General features: G+C 40.5%; 1 protein-coding gene across 1 annotated transcript in view; it reads right to left on the reverse strand.

Moving 5' to 3' along the window:
• Positions 1–15,924, reverse strand: part of ACBD6 (acyl-CoA binding domain containing 6) — a 149,992-nt gene that overhangs the window by 119,739 nt on the left and 14,329 nt on the right. The gene's annotated exons all lie outside the window — the stretch shown is intronic.

The following is a 15,924-nucleotide window of genomic DNA, read 5'->3' on the forward strand; positions in this document are numbered from 1 at the left end:
CGGGGCCGGCACCCCAGGGCCGGGGACAGCCTGGACCGCGCCTCCTCCCCCCACACTCCCCCTTACCTGCTTCAGGCTTCCCGCGACTCAAATGTTCACGGGAAGCAGGGGAGGGGGCGGAGACTTTGGGGAGGGGGCGGAGTTGGGGCGGGGCTGGGGGCGGGGCCGGGCCCCCGTGGAGTGTCCTCCTTTGGGAGGCACAAAATATGGTAACCCTAGCCTATGCACACAGGAACTTTGTGAAAGATTGCAAGCGAAGGAAAAGATCTTCATTGGTCTCTGCCCCCACAACCCAGGACGGGGCAATGAGCAGGGCTATTCCATACCATGACAGACAGTAGTTCTACAAAGTCACAGATCCAATGATTATACCCCTACCACTTCCCCAGCAGGCCTGCAGGGGAGTATGCTATGAAGTTATGCACAGCAACATGTTATGGGTGTAGCTGTCTTCTGCATAGCCTCCTCTGTGCCTACAATTTACACTTAAATTAAGACTTTCAAGGCCCTTATTTGAGCTGGTGGATTTAACCCTAAATATTTAAAGTGCCATGCAGCCATAGACTGCTATAAGAGTTATAATATTTTTAACAACACAACCTTTTATTATGAATAATTTGAATATCTGGGCCTGGATAATACAGGCTCTATTTAGTCCAATGGGGATTTCCTATGTTGAACATAGATTTCAGAATGTTAAAAACCTCATTTTCTTTGCCAGTCTAACTCAGATCCTAGCTGGTGAACCTGAATGGCAATATGTGGGTTCATTCTATTATTGTTCCCTCTCTTTCAAATTAAGTGCTAAAATCATTCTCATGTGAACATAGTTTCACTGTCTAGGGGCTTGGCAAGACTGGAAAATGTGGGAGGTTTTAAAAATGTGTTAGGGTATGTCTACACTGCTAAGAAACCCCCCCAGCACGGAGTCTGGGACTCACAGGGCTCAGGCTGCATGGCTAAAAACAGCAGTGTAGAGGTTGCCACTTGGGCTGGAGCCTGGGCTCCAAGACCCTCCCCCATCATTGGGTTTCAGAGCCCAAGCACCAGCCGGAGCCCGAACTTCTACGCAACTGCTTTTAGCCCAGCAGCCTTCAAGTCTGAGACAACTGATCCAAGCTCTGAGACTGCGTGCCATGGATTTTTCTTTGCAGTGTAGATATATCCTTAGTTAACAGGTGTTAACAGGGTTTGTTTGTTTTTTTAAATACCACTTGGCACCTAGAGTAAACGGGTAGTCATATAAAAAACTATGATAGCTGGTCCGGGTTTGCCAAGGGTTAAGTGTCTGTCTACACTAGGTGCTAACTGACATTTGAGTTTGTTAATGAGCTTCCTACTCTGCACCTGACCTCCCCACCAACCAGGCGTGTAATCTCCATGCAGCCTTTTGCTCCCCTACATCCCTCCACCCACACACTGACCTAATTTAAGCCTCTCTGTTCTTCATCCCAACCTCTCATCCACATCTTACTGAACCCTGCTGCCTGCCTCAGTCATCTCTCCCCTTGACTCCTGCCGCTACTTCTCCTCTGGCCTTGCTGCCTCTCCCTGGCCCCCCCTCTTACTCAGTCCCTATGTCCCCAAACTCTGTCAAAGCACCTCAATCCTGTCCTGAAGTTTCATCTGCTGGCTCACTTCAGCCAATGGGATTGATGTATGCAAAAAAATGGAGGGAGTGAATGATAACTGGCTGAAATTACTTCTGATGCAACAATGCGACTGCTCATCTCTGCCTTTAAGCCCAACGACAAGTGGGCAATGTGAGGAAATCAGGCATTTTCAGGAAGGTGGATTGATTTAAATCACCATGTGGAAAGCCTTGATTTAAATTATCAGTTTTAAATCAACTTTTCCAATTGTAATTCACTTATTTTCTATAGAACGGTGCATGCTCACTGGTTGATATAACCATTAAAACATGTTGAATTACAACTAAATAGAGCCTTTACACTAGATTTGGTACATTTTTTTTTGCTACCTAATGATGAGATACATGATGGTGTCTCCCGGAGTCAAAAGTTGGGTCCCAACACCTCAGATGATTTTGCCAGTCTCTTGCACCCAATAGCACAACCCCTGGGTCCCCTACAGGATCAAGTCCTTGATACAGTATATGATGACCTACTTGCCATATTTATAAAGCTTAGCCTCAAAACTTAGTTTTCCCCCACCAATTCTTTCACTATATAGAAAAGCAGCCTTTAACTCAATGTTTTTGATAGAGGCTCATTGATTCAGCATATTTATTTTTTATTTAAATGTTTTAAGATGATATAAGTAGTTCAGGCCTTAAGATATTTTGTATTAAATTATGAATTCATTTCAGACAGGTTTATTTTTGAAATTAAAAAATTATAATTTAAATAAAAAAATAAAAAACCTAATTTAAATTTTAAAAAATCCATTAAAAAATTCATCATTGACTTTTATCTACCCTAATTTCCTATGTTCCAGTTTTCCAACTGTACCAAAAATTAATGGAGGTTTTGACAGCTGGGTAGGGGACAGTTGGGGTTTCTAAATAAGTATAACTGAGTGTTTCTGCTAAGTTATCAGCAGTGAAATAGCTACATGCTGACATTTAAAATATCTGTAGATTTCACAGTCAATATATAGAGATGAATGGGGCAGGTCACACCTACTGTTTCTGCAAACTCAAGACAACACACTGCATCAGTTACACTAAGGGCTTGTCTTCATGTACAATACTGAAGCTGCTGCAGTGCTTTAGGGCTAGTCTACATTTGAAATGCTACAGCAATGCGGGTGTAGCACATCTGGTGAAGACGCTCTATGCTGATAGGAGAGATCTCATGTTGGTATAATAAATCCACCTCCCTGAGAGGCAGTAGCTATGTTGACGAGAGAAGCTCTAACCTAAGCTGTCTACATCGGGGTTAGGTCAGTATAACTACATTGCTCAGGAGTGTGGCTTTTTCAAACCCCTGAGTGATGTACTTATACCAATATACGTTTGTAATGTAGACCTGGCCTCAGTTTATGTTTTTACAATTGCCCACACAACTATGAAAGCTTAGATTCTGGAGCAGAATTATACAACAAGAAACGGATTCTGTAGGAAATTCCATGATCACAGAATCACAGAATATATGGAGGCTCTGCGAATAGTGCACTGCACTAATTTAACCAGATGTGATACTTGTGAACATCTACAAGAAAAATCAAACTTTAACAGTTTCTCGCTCTACTGCAGGAAAAAAGTTACAAATAAAAACAACAAAACAACTTATGTAAATCCATCAAGTTTATGTCATTAGATGCCAACATCTTTAATTTCTGCGCACACACACACACACACACACACGTGTATGATAGGCAAAAGCAGACATGATCTCTGCACACAGTTTAGAAAGTTAGACTGCCACTATTTTAAAAAACAACAAAACTTCATCAGTCAGTGGCCAAACACTTCAACAACCATTGCCTTATGTTTATCAATGATAAAATCCACCCCCCAAAATCAAGGCTTGAACTATTGTAGATATAAGAGAGAACTTCTGGACATCTCACTTTAAAAAGAGTCTCCTATTGGATTTTCCAAAAAAGTACTGTTACATACTTCCACAGAACTTTGCACGCAGAATGTTCAACAGAAATTTCACTATTTAAGACTTTTGCTGTCATCTCTCCCGTCCCCCCCACCCTTTTTTTTTTTCCAGTTAGTCTTCAGATTCACCGACATTAAAAACTGTACTACAGATACATGGAGAAACCAAAAGGAAAGATTAGACTTCAGTGGAATTGTCCACTTATTAACTATATGGTGGGGAGAAGCTACAACTGGATGCAGCAGGGTGGCAGATTAAGACCCTTTATAGGAACGTAGGGCTCTTCTGTTGAGTCAACCTAGACCCAGATACTAAAATGCTGCATTGTAGTTCATGGCAATTACTGCTGAGCCACCTAGAAAGTGGGCCCACTTACGTCAAAGAAAGGATATAAAGGAGACTCTCTGGGCCAAATAGATGGAGACTAGGGATGAAAGAGTCATGCAGGGAAACCCAGACTCAGTAAGCTTAGCCTTTTGTTAGGTTGCCGACCCCTGGAATAACCTTTCAGAAATAGTGTGCCGAGTCTTCATTTATTCACTCTAATTAAGGTTTCACGTGCCAGTAATACATTTTAACGTTTTTAGAAAGTCTCTTTCTATAAGTCTATAATATAACTAATTGTTGTATGTAAAGTAAATAAGGTTTTTAAAATGTTTAAGAAGCTACATTTAAAATTAAATTAATATGCAGAGCCCACCGGACTGGTGGCCGGGACCTGGGCAGTGTGAGTGCCACTGAAAATCAGCTCGCGTGCCACTTTTGGCACGCGTGCCATAGGTTGCCTACCTCTGGGTTATTCTTTACAAGTCACCAATAAAGCCAGACCGTGGACGGGAGGATGAGCGTGGACAGGAACACAGCGTTTGTGTGCTCTGTTGAAAATAGGGAAGAGACTGCCTTACCACACTAGAAAATATGTTTATAGCAGTGAATCTAATAGTGCAATTCTCTGGAGCCATTTTTATTTTTAATTTCTTCCTCCACCTGTGTGTTCCACATTACCCTCACTGAAAGCACCCGGAAGGGATCTGAAAGAGCAGAAATTTCATACTCACCTGGAGCTCAGCTCATCACTGACACATCCACACCTAGGTGTGCTGTGACTGTGCAGATTGTGCATTAAGATGTCACATGGATGCCATCGTTGTTTAAACTATTCTTTTTTTGAATATATTTTAGGCAGTACATGATATCTTTATTAATTAATGAGATCACGCAACACAAAGCTGAATTCATTTGAACATTCAACTAGCTAAAAATGAACATTTCTACTCTTAGTTTATTAAAGTCATCACCGCTATTTTTAACATGCGCCCCCAGAAAGTTCTGCAATGGTGTACAACATACAGTTGTTAAAGCGCCACTGAGACAACTAGTTGGCTGCCAGGCAATATGCTTCCAGGCAGGATCTGGTAGGATTTAATCAGTTATATTTTTCTCTCTAAACTATTTCATGTTTAGTTAATGTTATATTTTCTACCTCTCCAGAGAGGTAACTAAGACTCTTAATTCCCAAGGAAATGGACTCCTATAATTGGTTTCAGAACATGGAAACTAAAAGAACCAATATACAGCAGCAGAATTTTAACAAAGGAAATCTCCAGCAGTCCTGATCTGGACAACTGTTTGTACTGCTGCTTGGCTTCTTCCAAATTCACACCTTTATAAAATGCTGGCTATAAATTGGCAGTGTTGTATGTCCAACAGCCTGAAAGAGGACTGCAATGTCATAAATAAAAGGGAGAGACCATAAATTTCTATGGAGACTGTGATATAGCATGGCCAGAGGGCAGCAGGAGAGTGATAGATGGGAGATATGTAAGCCCCAGGATGATGGGAGCCTTATTCCCTGTAGAGGGAAGAGAGGCTGCTACAGATTAATTAGAGCACCTGAAACCAATTAAGCCAATTAGAGCACCTGAAGCTAGTCACCTGATAAAACCCCCCAGCTTCAATCAAGACAGTTGGAGGAGTTGAAGCAGAGCAGTTTGGTGTTGGAGCAGAGAGCAGTTTGGAGGAAAGCAGTTTGAAAGAGTTGAAGCAGAGTGGTTTGGTGGTGGAGCGGAGAGTAATTTGGAGAAGTGCTGTGGTGGGCCAGAAGACCAAGACCCTAGGTAAAGGGAAACCTGGCTTGTGCAGAGCAGAGGGACTTTACAGGCACAAGGGGTTGGGAGAAACTTGGCCCAAGCGGAGAGAGGGCAGGAAGCCCCACAAGCTGAAGGGCCGGAGAGGGAAGTAGCCCAGGGGAAGGAATCGCTAGTTCAAGTGGTTCACCGCTATCCTTAGGGCCTCTGGGCTGGGACCCGGAGTAGAGGGTGGGCCTGGGTCCCTCCCTCTCCACTCCCCTTTTCTGGGACACTTGTGGGACAGTTGATACCCCAGTTCAAGGGTGAGAAACAGCACCCTGAACCCCCACAAGAGGAGAAAGCGCGGGACCCATCATAATAGTGCTGGCAATTTGCCACAAAAGACATAAAATAAAAGACAACACAAAATAGCCCACAAATTCATGCAATATACTCTAACCAATTCTGGTTTTGTTTATATTTACTGTATAAGACACTACCTCATCATTTAAGTCCTCTTGTCCATATGGAGTTTGGGGTTAGAACCAGACTTCAGAGAAGCAGGAACTCCTACTCCAAGTCTAGCATTTTGTTTCTATGCTTCATTGTAAATTGTGGTTCTAGTGACAAGAATTGTCAACCATTTGTCAGTATGTCTGCCTGCTGCAGGAAAGGAAAGCCACCTAGAACAGCACTGCTGACAGCCCCACAAATACAGCATTCATGGCAGGGTGGATAAAAATCGATTTTTTTAAATAAAAAAAAATCCGATTTTTAATAAAATCGGATTTGAGTTAATTAAGATCATTATAGCTCAAAGATATTTCATAATGGAATAGGGATTATAAATTCCGATTCTATAGTATGAGACAATATATTCATGTAATGTTTAAGAAAATATTTATAAATGAGTTCCAGTAGTTCATAGATTAGGGACCCAATCTTATGGGGTGCCACAGGCTTCTGTATAGATTATTTAGGTTAATCTTTCTATCTACCCAATGGGACTCAGTACTCAGTCTAGAAGATACCAACAGAGATGTTTAGTTTTGCAGTTCTCAAACTGTGGATTTGTGTCTCCAGAGGTTAATAGCAAAATGTTTTTAAATTAAATAAATAAATAAATAGGGGTGAGAAATAACAGACCTCAACTCTATAGTCCCTCTGCAAATTTGTGTACACCGAGTTAATCCCTTACTTCTCTCTAAAAGTGCAACGTTTCAAGAAGTTCAATGAATAGAAGATTGTTGGGGGCAGAATAGGTCTAGACAAGGAGAAGAATCTGGAGATAAATGTGAGAAGCGAGAGACATATGCTTGTTTTGTTAAAATATTATATGTTTGCTGTTGAAGAAAAAAATCGTATAGCTGTTTTAGTTAAATAAAACAACTTAAATGTCTGTCTGGTGATGTTCTCCTCCTAATACAGCATGGCAAGAAAACCCTCTAAATATTAATGATTAACCTGTTGAATTAGAGATAGTTCACCTCCCAATGACTTCATAAATATCTGCTTCAATTACCTTTGGTAAATGAAATAACCAATCATTCATTTTCTGATATAGCAGTAAAACTAATCTGAAAAGTTTTCAAAATAATCACTGTTTAAAAAAGTATAGTGTGTACCTTCTAAAAATGAAACCTACATCTATTTCTGAGTTGTGAAGAATATGTATTAAGATTATAACAACCAACAAGAACGCACTTTTATGTAGGAAACCAGGATTAAATAGAGTCTTCCTGACTCGTGATTTAAATCATGATTTTTTTATTTAAATCAAATCCACCCAGATTCACAGCATACAACAATATTTCTACTTGCTAGAACAAAGCATATTCAGCCCCAGGTACTGCACCTTAGATATCTCCATCTTAGACTACAGGTTCATGAAGGATAATTGCCAGATTGTTTCCCATTGACAGTGTTACAGAGACAAAGAAAATAAAAGACAAACCATTCTATTTTTTTTTTGTTTGTTTAAACTCTTCCATTTATTGGTACATCACTACATTCACAGTCGTGGATTAAGAATTTTGTTGTCCATTATTAAGTGGCCACTAATCTGTGTTAGTTTATTTTAAAACTAGCATGCATATGACAGAAGATAATTTGTTTTAAAAAGGGATGTTCTCAAGACATGTAAGTTAAAAAGCTATAGACTGTACCATTAAATTTTAAATTAAATTACATTCACGTGGGTAACATACTTCCCACATAATGAAAGGAGTGGAGGTTTAAACTAATCCTTTTAGCATAATGAAAATTATAAACAAAATGCAGTTACATATATGAAGAAAGGTCCAGTCAGACAACTGATGGTATCCATGAGTGGCTTTGTTTAGGAGTAGAACTTACAAAAAGTTAAGTTTTTTTTTTAATTATTCAGACCTGGAAGGATTAGTTAAAAACTATGAAGTAATTTCAGACATTCCTGTTATAAGGTTCATCTTCACAGGAGCTGTTACATTTCTGGCCAATTGCTGAAATCAGACATTTAGCATTTTAGTCACCAGAAGGTTATACAGAGATCCTGCAGCAGTACCAGTGCCACAGTCTTTAGCAATCTGAATCCTTCATTAGTGTAACAGCCTAATACCTTGGGGATAACATGGGCTCCTTTTGTGTGGCATCTCCCTTACTTTCCCAATCCATAAGATGGGCATGATAACTTACCTCCCTTCCTTGCACAGGTGTTGTGAGTAACTAGTACTTGTGAAGTGGTATTATGTTGCCTTATGAAACAGTATGAACGGACTGTTCTCTTATTAATGATGGAGTTGATTTTTTAAAAATACATTTTCAGTCAAATTGTAAAAGGTCCATAAATTCTTAACCTGTATAGCTAATGAACTGTGTTGTTCTCAATTTGGTTGAATATGACCCATTTTGTTTTACATCACAGTTCTTTTGGTCTCCCACAAATCACTCCAGAAACACTGCTCTAACACCAAGAAAAGTATTTTCAGAAGTATCTGTAGTAACACATACTACTATTCTTACAACCAAAAGGAATTAACTTCACAGCTAAAATAACCATGGGCATCTTCCTCACTGGACAGGGCCAGCTCACATAATGTTACCGAACCTGTATCTGCAGGTGGTCATGAGATCTCCATCCCACCAGCTGAAATGTTAGTATAACATCTACTAATGTTCTAAAACTGTGTGCTGACAAAGAGCTGCTGCACACTAACTGGGAGGTCTATTGTGAGGCTCTCCCCCTTTATTTCAGCCCTATCTTGTGCACTTTGTAGATTCTTATAAGATGAAGCCTCGATTTACTCTAATTACATACACACACTCTCTCTCTCTCTCCCAGAAACATTCTTCCTTAACTACCAGAGATATGAACACTCCTCTTCCAGCTGGCATAAAAATAGTGAGGGTGGAGAATGACACTGTATGTTGGGCCTTGCAGCAGATAATCCAACCAAATGGATTCATGGTGCTGAATCACAAAAATACCAGTCTGAAAATCTGCCTGAACACTGGAGAATGGGAGCAAAATCCTTAACATGAATCAGTTTGTCAAACAGCCAGCACTATAAAGTCTGGTGTGGGCTGGCACTGCAGTACCAGTTATAACACCACATTTGTGAGTTAGCTGCTATATTCCATTATAAACACTCCTTTGGAAGGATTCAGAACTCAGCCATTTTAATTTACATTGGGATGAAATTTGCCACATATCAGTTCAGATGTAAATTTAAAACATATCTTACAAGATGGCTAAAAATGAGATCATACAGGATGGTGAATATAGTAAGTTTTTCGGTAGCTTCTGGTGCTTCCTCTCACCTCCACCCCCAGTTACCAATTAAAGCAAACTTTTAAAAATTACAGTCAGTTTTTAGAGGGGTTTTAGCATTAATACGAGTTATTTAACTTTAAAAGGCAGCTATTATGTATTTTCCTATTGACAGTGTATGTGTTTTTGCAACACTTCACTAATAGATTTTGATATTTTATGAACTATTGATTTAATTTTCAGGTAAAAATACAAAAGCAGGTATTACCATAAAAAAGTCAATTAAAAACAAGGAGCTAACACACTAAAAAACAAAATCCTGCATCTGAAACTCCATCCTTAATTAAGGATTTGCAGGGATCTGAGTTACAGGGGAACCCGACATATACAATTATATGTACCACAGCAACAAGGCATAAAGAGGTGAGCTAACGAAAGGGTGTCAGACCTAATTCTGACATTTAAATTGGATCATTAATTAAAAAAATAAAATAAAGCAGACTTGTTATTTTCCAAAGGCTTTACATGCATGGAATGCTAGAAGGAGCTTAGTTTGCAGAAGGGAGCTAGTTTTTCCTATTGGATGGTAAACCATAAACAGAGACACTCACATCCCAGCAAAATAAACATATAAGAGGAATGTAATCAATGGTATTTTCACATTAGGCACAGACCCAACACATCTTTCCCCTACTGTCCCCACCCCCATTGTAATCCTTCCCAAACCACTTTGCTTCTCACTCCTGACTGCAAACTGTGGCTGCTTGGCCAGATTAAGAAGGTGACATCTGTTTGAGTGAGACACACACTGGGAAGGCATTATGGGTGCTCTGATACTGTTTATGGGCCACAGCTTTTTCAATAAAATTTACTTAAGTTATTTACTTAAATTCTTCCAATACAGAAGTTCTCTCTACTTGGATACCAAGTTACAAATTTGCAGATTCAGAAGGATAACATTAGCTTGATTTACCCATTTGTTAATAAAATGTTAGAAAGGCGCCCAATATAAAATCTTAAATCTGAAACTCAGTCAGAATTTGTTGCTCAAATCTCTTTTAACAGGCCACATTTGAGCACCAAAACCAAGTTTTATAAAACTCAGGTCTGGATTTCAAACCCCAAGTTTTGGAATGTTTAGATACAGAGTTTTGGTTTGGGTCATTATAGAGGTTCTAAGGGCTGGTCTACACTGGGGTGGGGGAATCGATCCAAGATACGCAACTTCAGCTACGCGAATAGCATAGCTGAAGTTGAAGTATCTTGGATTGAATTACCTGGGATCCACACGGTGCGGGATTGACGGCCGCGGCTCCCCCGTCGACTGCGCTACCGCCGCTCACTCTGGTGGAGTTCCGGAGTCGACGGTGAGCGCGTTCGGGGATCAATATATCGCGTCTTATCGATCCCAGATAAATCGATTGCTACCCGCTGATATGGTGGGTAGTGAAGATGTACCCTAAGTTTGGGGCTGGAGTTATGGTTCGGACCAACATCTAATAAATATGAAACACTTAGCAGTTTAAAACAAGCTGTATCATTTGTTACTAGAATATTTCCTGAGATTACATCAATAATATCCAGCTCCACCTGCAGTATCTAGATTCACAGTGTAGCCCATTTTTTTGTGGTTAAGAAACAGATTCTCCAGACTTTCACAGTATCCTTGAATTGTGAATTTTCTCTTATCTTTCACACGTTTTAGGTACAAGCAAGTGAAGAATAACATTTTAAATGTGGTGAAGAAAGGCTATTTGAACTGTGACAGGAACACATTCAAACTCATGAACACTCTAGTAGTTGGCTGCTGTGTTATGAAATACTGCCCTCTGCAGCCCATTCTGGAGAAACAGAGTTCAATCAAATTAACATTCATTCCATACAAGTTCTCTGTTTTATAGGTCTACTCTGTGCCTGTAGCAACAATATGTTATTCCTTCAACTTCATTTGCTTTCAAGCTTGTTCTGTTTTTATCAGAAGAGTTGTTTATTCTCTTCAGTGATCCTCTAGTGGCTGCTTTTAATTCTGTGCTCTGCACTTGCTCACTAATAACACAGCACTAGTAGTGCTTTATTGACGTCAGTCATCATAGAGTGAACTGAAAGAGTTTAAAAACAGCATAGACCAGCAGTTTGAATATACATGTACATTTATTCCCTCAAAATCTCAGCATTGGAATTTCAAGACCCAGGAGGGCTCAGGAAGGGGGATACTAATCTAGTTTCACCAAGATTTGGGAATCTTGGGCCCCCTCTGGAACCAAGAGCTATCTTCTTGCTTTGCCTGATCAGTGTTCAGACATTGCCCTGGGCTTTGATGACTTTATTCCTTATTACACAGGAGGAATTCTAAGTTTTGCATTACAAGTAAAATTTTATTCACAAGCTAGTAAACCACAAGTGATGTAAAAAAATGACAATACAGGTGGTCAAGTGGAAGGTCTCCACTACAAGGGCAAATATGTTTTATGTTTCTCTGGGTCTTTACATTTCCCCTTCAAATGTTTCATTTCCATGTTGCAAAACCCAAGCCAGATAAATACTACTCTCAGTTCAGAAACAGATCCTGCAAAGAGGGAGAGGTGATTGTGCTTCCTGTTGCAAGTAAGAGGCATGCAGCAGTGTTCTGGACCTGCTGGAGACTTGAGGTCACACAGAAAGGAACTTAAATAGTCGAGGCAAGAAGAAAGAAAGGCTTGCAGGAGGATTTAGCAAAGATGGAACTGTCTATGCTGTATGTGGGAAGAGCTGCAGTGATGGCAACAGGCAGATTTGCAACGTAAGAACGGGAAGAAGGAGAATTTAGAGTCAAAGTGCCAAAGTTTCAACCAAAGGAGGTAAATGGAAGGTCTGAATTGAAGAAAGAGCTAAAAGAAGTGGAGTTGTTTACATTGTTATTTATTTTTATTGCATGAACTGTGTGCCAAGCACTTAGTGTGCTGATATTCATCTTGGTATGAGAAGCAATAACCCAGAACGCACCCTAACTTTGCTTATGTGCAATGGCACACAGACTGTGGTCTGTACCTCTATGAATTGCAGATTTGCAGGGAATAAATAATCCCTTATAAATCCTAGTCAAAGATATGTACACAATATAATTGACTAGACTGGCACAAAAGGGACCCCTCTGTCACTCCTCCACACTCCACCCCATACAGTCCCCCATTGTGTAACTGGGGACTGTAGAATCTCTGAATTCCTCAACTGTATTTTTTTTATTATTTTAAAACAAACTTTGAGTTTTAAATCTGAGAGGAATTTTTGTGATGGCATCATAAAACCCCTGAGAACAAAGGTTAACACATTTTTAAAATGTTTTTATGAAATTTTAAAGGGAAGATATATATGAACATCTGAAAAGCTTTCTGATAATGAAACATATTATGCATTGAAATGGACTCTGAAGGGAACTTTAAAACCTGATAGCGCTCTCTATTTAAAAAAAAAAAATGCTGGCAAATTTAATCCATCTTGAACAGCTAAACTTTTCATATTCCTAATAAGAGACCCTATATTTTCTCTCAACAAAGCCCATCAGACACACACAATTATTGTTTCTTGTTCACCAGCTACTTATAATGGAAAAAAACCTGGCCTACCAGCTGATCATGTAAGGAGGAAAGAGCCAGTGACTAAGCACCTAGTACTGTGCACACAAATCTTTTTTTAAAATTAAATTTAAAATGTGAAGACTATAATGACTTTATTATTTTATCACCTTTATGCTCAAATAAATTCGTTAGTCTCAAAGGTGCCACAAGTACTCCTGTTCTTTTAAAATATACCTTAGTTATTATAATGAACAGAGCTCCCTCTTGTGCCTGCAGGAAGGTGGACCTGGTGCAACAAAATCAGAGTATAGCTGGCATGAGATAAACACCAGAGAAGGGGAGGTCTGGTTCTCCTGTATACCATTACTAACTTGGTTAAACAATAGACAATTAATGGAAACTGTCATGGTGTAGCAGGGTAGTCACCCCACTCCTGCCCTGAAAGGGTTAAAAGCCAGCTCTTGGAGAGGGCTGTGGCAGAGAGCCAATAAGAATAGGCTGATTGGGAAGGCAGCCACAGCTGGGGCCACACCCAATTAGGAGACAGCTGGCCCTATAAAAGGCTCTGAGCCAGGAGCTGGGTCAGTCTCTCTCTAGTGCTTGGGAGAGAAGGACCTGGCTGCCTGGGAGCTCAGGGTACAGGGCTGGGGAAAGCTAGCAGAGCTGGGGAACTCCAGCCTGGCAAATTCCCCAGGCTGCGGGACTTGCTAAAGGCCAAAACAGGTACCGGGGTTGCAAAGGTGCAGCCCGGGGTTAGGCAGCAGCAGCAGGTCCAAACTCCCCCTTGCCAGTGATGAGTGGTTTACAGACTACAGTCTGCCCCAGTGAGCAGGAGCTAGATGATGACTGGCAGTAGCCACTAAGGCCAGGTGGGTTTATAGGATGGGGGTTCCCCTGGGAGGGGAGATGCAGAGCAGGGGTACTGCAGGGGCAGAACACTGAGGTAAAGGACACTGGGGTCTGGGCAGGACATGGGGCCTGAGGCAGGTGAGCCACCAGCCAGCAGAGGGTGCTCTGGGCTGAAATTGAGCTAATTCCCAGGATAACCAGCAGGAGGTGCCACACGGGTGAGTCTCACTTCGCTACACATGGGGACAAGAGGTTGCTGTTTAACATACTAATTAATAATTCTCTCCCTCTTAACACCCTTTCCCTGCACAAATGCTGCAGAATGTAGCAACTTTCTCCTCTTCCCCGTTCTATTTTTGACCACCTTTCTCTAACACAGAGCCTTCCTACCTTGTTCAACTGATTTCTGGCTCACTCACAGGCAGTTTGCAAGGCAAGGGATACAATCAGGATATGAAATTCAGGGTCTAAGCTATGGGGAATGCACATCAGGACAGAAAGCCTTACATTATTATCCCTACGTCATTTTCATTATCATTATACTTGGGAGTTTTGAAAGCAAACAGAAAATGCTTATTATCTTTAAAGTTTTGAGAAAGAAATTCTGTTACATATGTGACAGTCTAAAACACTTAGATCTGCTGAAATGTTAGGGCAAAACACCTGAAAAGGAAATCCATATAGCCTCAAACCACTCCCTTTTGTGGTTTCAGAGCTGTAAGGATACTAAAATCTGCTGGAGACAGGCATTCACTCCTGGATGAAACTGGCAAGGTAAGACAATTTGGGCCCTAGCTGCCTTAAGAGTGGCCCCCTTTCAGAGTCTATCATTGCTCCCCAAACCCTTCAAACATTTCTATGACTGAAAACAAAAAAGAAAAGCAGGAAAAAGAAGGAGGCATGGATGAGTGTGAAACTCACAGTAACAAGCCTGTGCACTAATGCTTTGAACCACTATACAGCCTGAGCCGGTTTCTCTCCCGACAGGACTCTCAAAGTCGCACAACATTTACAAATACAATTTAAAAAATGTCACACTAGTATACTATGGGGCTTTGTTGTTATTCAATTCAGTTCCCAGCAGACAAGGATCCACAATGCAAAAATCACTACCACTTATTAGCAGTCCCAGAGGCACCAACTCTTAAATGAGACTGGTGACGGAACTCCCTTTCCTGGTCAATGGGCTGGATGGGTGACAATGCCTGCTCTCTATGTGAATAGTGGAGTTCAGTCTCCAGGGATATCCATTCAACACCCTTTCCCAGTACTGAATTCATATGCTTTTTTAAAAATTAATTTTGAAAGAAAATGTCATGACTGACTCCTCAAGGAAAGAGCTCTGAACTGGCACAATCAAGACAGGTCCATTTTTAAGTCTAGCACTTAGGATGGTGCCCTTTAAATTCTTCACCTCATAGATATTGCAATCAATGAAAGTATCTCCAACAGCTGTATCAGTTTGACCAGAACATATGCTGGTTTCTGCTTATCCACCTTCCACTGAGGAGTGAAGAGGATAGATATGTGCAGCGCAGGATAATGGGGGGAGTAATCATGCTAAGACGCACCCATTCTTTGCCAGGAAAAAGTGTCAGAATTCCAGCTCCTTCATTTACTGTGTGGTTCGATTTTTTTAGACATTTTGAAAAACAAAGTCGATTCTTGAATTCATGTCCTAGATTCTTGCTGCAGAGAACTACCATACAAATCAGAACTGGCCACCAACAGAGGATGAGCATGCCACACTCCAAGACGTTTCAATGGGAAGATTTCTATTTATCAACAGAAGCTACATTACAGCGATTGCATCCATAAGGATATAGAAAGGGTTTCCCCCCCTACTATATGAATAATACTTGAGCTGCAAGGTGTTTTTGTTCATTCAGGCTTTTAACTGATCAATATTTATTGGATTTTTTCCTTATTTTGCAAGGATGTTTTAGATTGGACAAGATTTTATGTAAGGTAAAGCATGGAAAAATCACTGACTTTTGTATGCTAATGGGATTGTACAGTCCAGAGTTATTTTTCTAGAGATGCTCTATAACGCTTTTCATCCTCCAGACACTTTGCAAATATTAACTAATTCTCACAGCACGCTTCTGAGACAGAGGAGCATTAGCATCCCT

Source organism: Malaclemys terrapin, chromosome 8, assembly GCF_027887155.1.
Source record: "Malaclemys terrapin pileata isolate rMalTer1 chromosome 8, rMalTer1.hap1, whole genome shotgun sequence".
In the NCBI taxonomy this organism is placed as follows: domain Eukaryota; kingdom Metazoa; phylum Chordata; order Testudines; family Emydidae; genus Malaclemys; species Malaclemys terrapin.